The 6,000-nt window shown below is 34.6% G+C and overlaps 1 long non-coding RNA gene across 1 annotated transcript in view; it reads left to right on the plus strand.

Annotated features, from left to right (window-relative positions):
- Window positions 1-5,785, plus strand: part of LOC120313749 — a 60,825-nt gene extending 55,040 nt beyond the window's left edge. Inside the window, exon 3 of the long non-coding RNA XR_005558252.1 lies at window positions 3,835-5,785. This is a non-coding gene — a long non-coding RNA (uncharacterized LOC120313749). The remainder of the gene's footprint in view (window positions 1-3,834) is intronic.
- The last annotated feature ends 215 nt before the right edge of the window (window positions 5,786-6,000 follow it).

Genomic DNA, 6,000 nt, shown 5'->3' on the forward strand with positions numbered 1-6,000 from the left:
TGTCCTGCAAATTCCCTATCATAAAACAGGCTGAACATTTCAACACCACCCATTTCAGTGAGATCATTAAATCATCAGCCACAATCCCTGCAATCTTTAAAGTTGGGAAAAAATATAAAATATCGCTTCCATCTGCAAAAATATGATCTGCCCCTGTGCTACAATGTGAGGTAGGTAAGTGAATGGAGTGGGGTCTATTTAGATTCCCCTATTTTTCTGTGAAGATAAATGGTTTTGGTACATAGTCTTCCTTGTGTCTGTAGCACATGGTCACCTTGAAATAGATTTGAAACCTGCAGTTTAAAATTATCCCCTGGCTAACATTTCAAGGCTATGAAATGAAAAGAGAGCAAGAAAAAAAGAGCACAGAGCTTCAAACAGATAAACAAACTGTTCAACAAAGCTCAAGTCAATTAGAGCAAGGCTGGAAGCCAACTTACTGCTACTAGCTACACTATGGACTGGTACACAGAGGATGCCACAAACAGAGATATTAACACATTCTGGCAATTGCTTAGCTTAACAAATATTCACAGAGTTTTGAATGTAATGCAGACCACAGATTTAGAAGGCGTGTTATTCTTGCTTCAAGTTGCTTATACATAATCAGCATTCTCAAGTGCTTCAATATTTGATGCCTTAGATCAAGATGTGTCTAACCTTGGCAACTTTAAGACTTGTAGACTTCATCTCCCAGCATTTCCCAGCCACCCATGCTGGCTGGGGACTTTTGGGAGTTGAAGTCCACAAGTCTTAAAGTTGCAAGGTTGGACACAATTGCCTTAGACCGATGGACTATTGAATGAATGAATGTTTTTTTTAAAATCAGTATGAATAAATATAGCAAAAAAGTGTTTCCTTTCCTGTTCTCAGGTACATAAGGATCTGAGAGAAAAATAGTTTCCCACTAATCAGTTTTAAAGCTCCTATTATGATAAAAAAATAAAGCTTCATTTGAGACAAGGTCAAATGCTGATGACTTTCTTTGACGCACACTTATAGATTTCTTGGCAATAATAAATCTCAGTTTGCTACTGCCTTCTTGTGAGATTTTGATTCTTTGATTTTTGTGGGTTTTATTTTGCCTTAGGATTCTAGTATTTGATAAACAATTAAGATAGACAATCATCCTAAATCTAACCCAACAGTTATTTTGTGGTACAATGACGTTCTATATATTCAGAATATCTCTATTTCCTTGTCGCTATGTTGACTAAAATGTAACATTTACATTTCAAAATATTAATTGGAGGATTTTGCTAAAATAGTGTTTGGAATTCAATTTTCTTAGATAGAACACTCACACAGAAGTATCGGAATAAATCATTATGAATAAATCATTACGTGCAGGAATGTGTTTTCACAATCATATTTTTCAGCTGAATTTCTCTTTTTTCTGAATTTGTGCATGACTTTCCAAATCTGTCTGTCTTTCTATCTCTGTATCTCTATCATTGTGCAATGAGTTAGCCATAGAAGTGATGCTGACTTGAGTAGATTTACTCTACTCATCTTTCCTTCCCCATTTTTCCTTTGTAGTAGCTTGCTCATGCAAACACATGTGTGCATACACAAATACACAAACATACATACACAAACACACATATATATGTCTACCTTGATACAGATGATATTTGCCCATAGCCAGACTGTACCATAGTTCAGTAAACTATTTCAAAAAGCAGTTCAGTGTGAACAATCAAATGAAAAATTAGTTGAATCAAAAACAAAGATTAACCATGATTTTAAAAACATGCTTTATAACTGATTCCTATTATCTCTTCTAAATTTTGTTTTAATAGTTTAATTACTTTATATTGTAAATGTTTGGGGAAAAAGCAATCGAAAACAGAATGCCCATCTGACTTCATGGGGCTTCAACCTATGTGACCATTTCAAATGCATTAAAAACAAAATATTGTTTGACTGTTTCTAACCAAACTGTATTAGCCATAAATGACATGTGGCAATTTAGGAAAATAAGAATGCAGTTACCAAAAAGCAAACAAACGGGAAATAATGAGTGCTATAATAATTGAGCTAATTTTCCTTCTTTTTACATTTATAAATACATAGATAGTTAGGGCCCATAAGGCCAATCACAATACATTTTATTAATTAATACTTTTCAATTTGTTACTGTACTTAGGAATGTTCAGTGTTCATATGAGTAAGGATGTAAGGATGTATTTAGAAAAAAATGGCAGCCAATTCAAACTTTTAATATAATTTATATACTAAATTACCAGTGGAACTCAACTTTTTCTATGGGGTATGAAAACATCAAAATTATTTTGATATATGATCTACGATTTCCTCTATTGCTGACTTCCCCTGCTTTGCCCCTATAGTCTGAACTGTTTCTGGCAATGCTTTGATTTCTTTGCCTTGGGTAGTAGACCTTTGCAGTTCTTCCAATTCTGCTTCTGTGAATACTTTATTTTGTCTTATAAATTGATGCTGCTCTGATAGCCTCTGCTCTGTTATTTCTTATTTTAGATGTTCTTTCCAGAACTGGTGCATAATTTTCAAATATCCTCTTCTTGCTGTACTTGGTTTGTAATAATGGACTATTGTTTCTCTGTTTTCAATCTTTTTATATTTACAATGGGTAAACACTGGTCCTGGGGCTCAGTCAACAATCCTGATTCCTGTAGTCCATTTGTCATCAGGTGTTCAGGAACTCCAACACTTAATTTGGTTCTTGTTGACCTGGGCAACAATGGATCCAGTATAGGTTTCTGCAAATCACATCTCACCATGTTGTTTATCAAAGAGACACCCTTCATCTGGCTCCTCTGATGAGGCCTGTTCAGTATGATTGAACCTCTAATATAGTTCTCTTCTTCCTCAAAGCATACAAACCCCACAGCCATATCAAGTAGCGTCTCAATGGGGAATTATTATTATTATTATGCTTTAATACAACTACGAGAAGAAAAAATAAAATAAAACAATTAAAAAACACAAAAAACAATATAAAAAACAAAATTAACAAGAGAAAAATGCTAAATCAAATACTGAAGGAAATCCAACAATAATTGTGTCTATATTAAAGACTGCTACAACTTGTTTTATAAGCAACTGATTTAATCCTGACTATACAAACTCCTATTGTCCAACTTGAAATTAAATTTTTCCATGGGAAGGATTCTTATTTCCAAAATTTTATTTCAACTTTATCTGCATTTGTAACTTGCTAAAATTATAATTTTAATAACTATTTTGCTGTTTATTAAAAAAAAAAAGTTCTTAAACTTGTTCCACTTACTTAAAATGTTCTTTTTAGATTTAGGATAAGTACAATGAAATAGATCCTCAAATAAGATAGTTTACAAACAAAAGTGATATTTAAGGAGGACATATATTTGGAAGAATATATTTAATCTCAATGGAGTAGAATCAGAAATCAACATTGTATGATTAGTTGTCTTTTGAAAATAAAAATACTAGCAGCACATGTGAGCATATTCAGGAACAATTTTGTTATTCTGAATCTTGTGTTCCCATAGATTACATTTATTATACCACATTAGATTTAGAAGAGGTCTACTGTGACCTTCTCAGAACAATCCTGAGAAACTTAGCAATGCTTTGGCACTTGAAGCAGATGTGTTTGTCATGAAGAATGCTGAGTTTGATTTTTTTTTAGGAAAAGGAACGTCCATCCATTGAACACTGTGGGCTGACATGGACTGCCACCACATGGCCTTTGGGAGAACAGAACAAAAGTACTTTCTAATTGAGAAAAAGGGTCCACAATTCTGTGTTCCTTAATCATCAGCAAGTTATTTTATTCACTGATTTTATTTTTTTTCCTGTTTTTCCATTTAGATTTCATACTAGTTAAAAGAAGGAGACAGCCCCAATTATATGGATTGCAGACTGAAAAGACAAGACACACAAAAGAAAGGAAATTGAGGAAGCAACTCAGTTCTTCAAGACAGCTTGAGGCTTTGATATTTATATATAGATTGTGCTTAAAAAATAATTGCTGAGTTATCTGTTAACTGTCATGTGCTTGTCATAGGAATATTCTTTGAAAAGGGAGAGCAGAATGAAGTACCAAGTAGGATTTAACATCAGAAATGAATCATGTTAACCTGATCTAAAGTCAGGTTGGGCAGCCCACAAAATGTTTATTGAAATGTACAAGCTACTGTATTTTTACAACTGAAAGTAATGAACATAATGATTCATCTTATTATTTTCTCTACAATAATAATGCTGTGAAGTGGGTTGGGCTGAAGGACAATGATGGCCCAATGTCAGCCAAAAAGGACTAGAGCTCATAGTCTCTTCGTTTCTATTTAACACTTTAACACAGGATTTCCCAACCTTAGCAGTATTAAGATGTGTTTCCCCAGCCAACACCATTGCCCTAACCACTATGCCAAACTGGTTCTCAGTTGCATTAATGCTGTAGTGGTGCTTCCTATAGTTGAAAATCAAAAGTTTTTAGAAAAGCGAATTCACTTGAAAAGAAATTTTCAGATGGATGGTCTACTCCAGAGTAGATGGTTCTTTCCAAATGGTCTGGGTTCAGCTAGTTTGCAAAACCTACTTTGCAGACCCTAATGACCTTCAAGCCATTTCTTTTTTCCCTGAAAATTTTTACTCTTTTCTTAGGTTTGCTCACCAAATAGCTGCCACTGGAAAGAAGGTTGCTCTTATCACCCAATGGGTAACTTATAGAAGTTTTAAGTTCTAGTTGCCATTTTATTGTTTTTATATTAATTATTTTGGGATTTTATCCTTTGTATACTGCCCAGAGTCACAAAGATTTTGTCAGGTGGCCATATAAATACAAAAATAAATCAATACATCTTTCTCAAGTCTTAGATTAGGTCTAACATTTTAAGCATCTATTCTACTGGGAATGCCTTGATTGATTTTGATCCTAGACCACTTACAATTTTAGTAAAGCCTGCAAGCCAGGAAGTATTTTTTTTATTGTATGTCAAGATAGAAATGCTAATATCTTTTGTGATTTTAAAAAGTTAGTTTTCCTTTATTGAAAAATAAATTTCTTCCAAAAATTTTGGAAAAGAAATGGTGAACTAAAGATGGTTCCACTTTTACAAGTGTAGCATGTACACTAAAATAATGCCTCTCTAGACAAGGAGAGCATTTGAGATTGCCTACAAGTTCTCCATACAGTTGCTTCTCATGAGGAGACTGCAAGGCAGCAGTCTGCAATAGTTTAGAGCTCTGGGAAACAAAGGAATAACTATTTTGCTCAATCCATGGTTGACACCTTCAAAAGAACACTAGATTTACACACTTTCTTTTCTAAACCTTTCGGAAATTGCTTGTTAGACTTCTGGTATTCTGTCACGGTGAGACGGGATGCAGGAAGGCAGAGCTCTGCCTCCTGAGCCCAATTTTGCCCTGTTGAGGGCCCTGGAAAGGGCCTAAAGTTGCCCCGAAGAGGCAATGAAGGCGGGGTGCCTTGTCGATCATGAAGAGACGGTGGTCTCTCTGTTCGATCCAAGGAAAGCCCTCTAAACCAGCAAGGAAAAGACCAGCCACACCTCTGCGGCCGGCGATTAGCTGCTGACAACCGAACAACAAAAGCTTTAATTAGCACACTGAAAGCAGCATGTTTGGACTGGGTCAGAATATTGATCTTTTCTTTACTATTTTACAACTGAATTTCCTGGAAAGGCTCCCAAGAAGCTTAAAACTTCCAGATGTAAATGGAAGCGGCATTTAAATTTGTTTATAGGGGACAGAAATACACAATACTGAAGTGAAAGTAATACAAAGCTACAGTTTTGATAAATCTAAGAACTAAGATAAATTGTTAAGATTTTATCTTTGGAAAAAAAATTTATTGAGGGTAAAATATAAGAAATATAAGAAATCAATCCTTTGCTTTTAAGAGTGGAAAATGGACTTTGAATGACATCTAGTGGTGGATTTGAGTACAGCACTATAACTAGCTCCTTGGCTGCTTGGTGAATTTCAGCTTAAGGGAGAACAGCTGGCAATAAAGGA

Source organism: Crotalus tigris, unplaced genomic scaffold, assembly GCF_016545835.1.
Source record: "Crotalus tigris isolate CLP2741 ecotype Arizona unplaced genomic scaffold, ASM1654583v1 scf7180000017571.3126492, whole genome shotgun sequence".
NCBI lineage: Eukaryota > Metazoa > Chordata > Lepidosauria > Squamata > Viperidae > Crotalus > Crotalus tigris.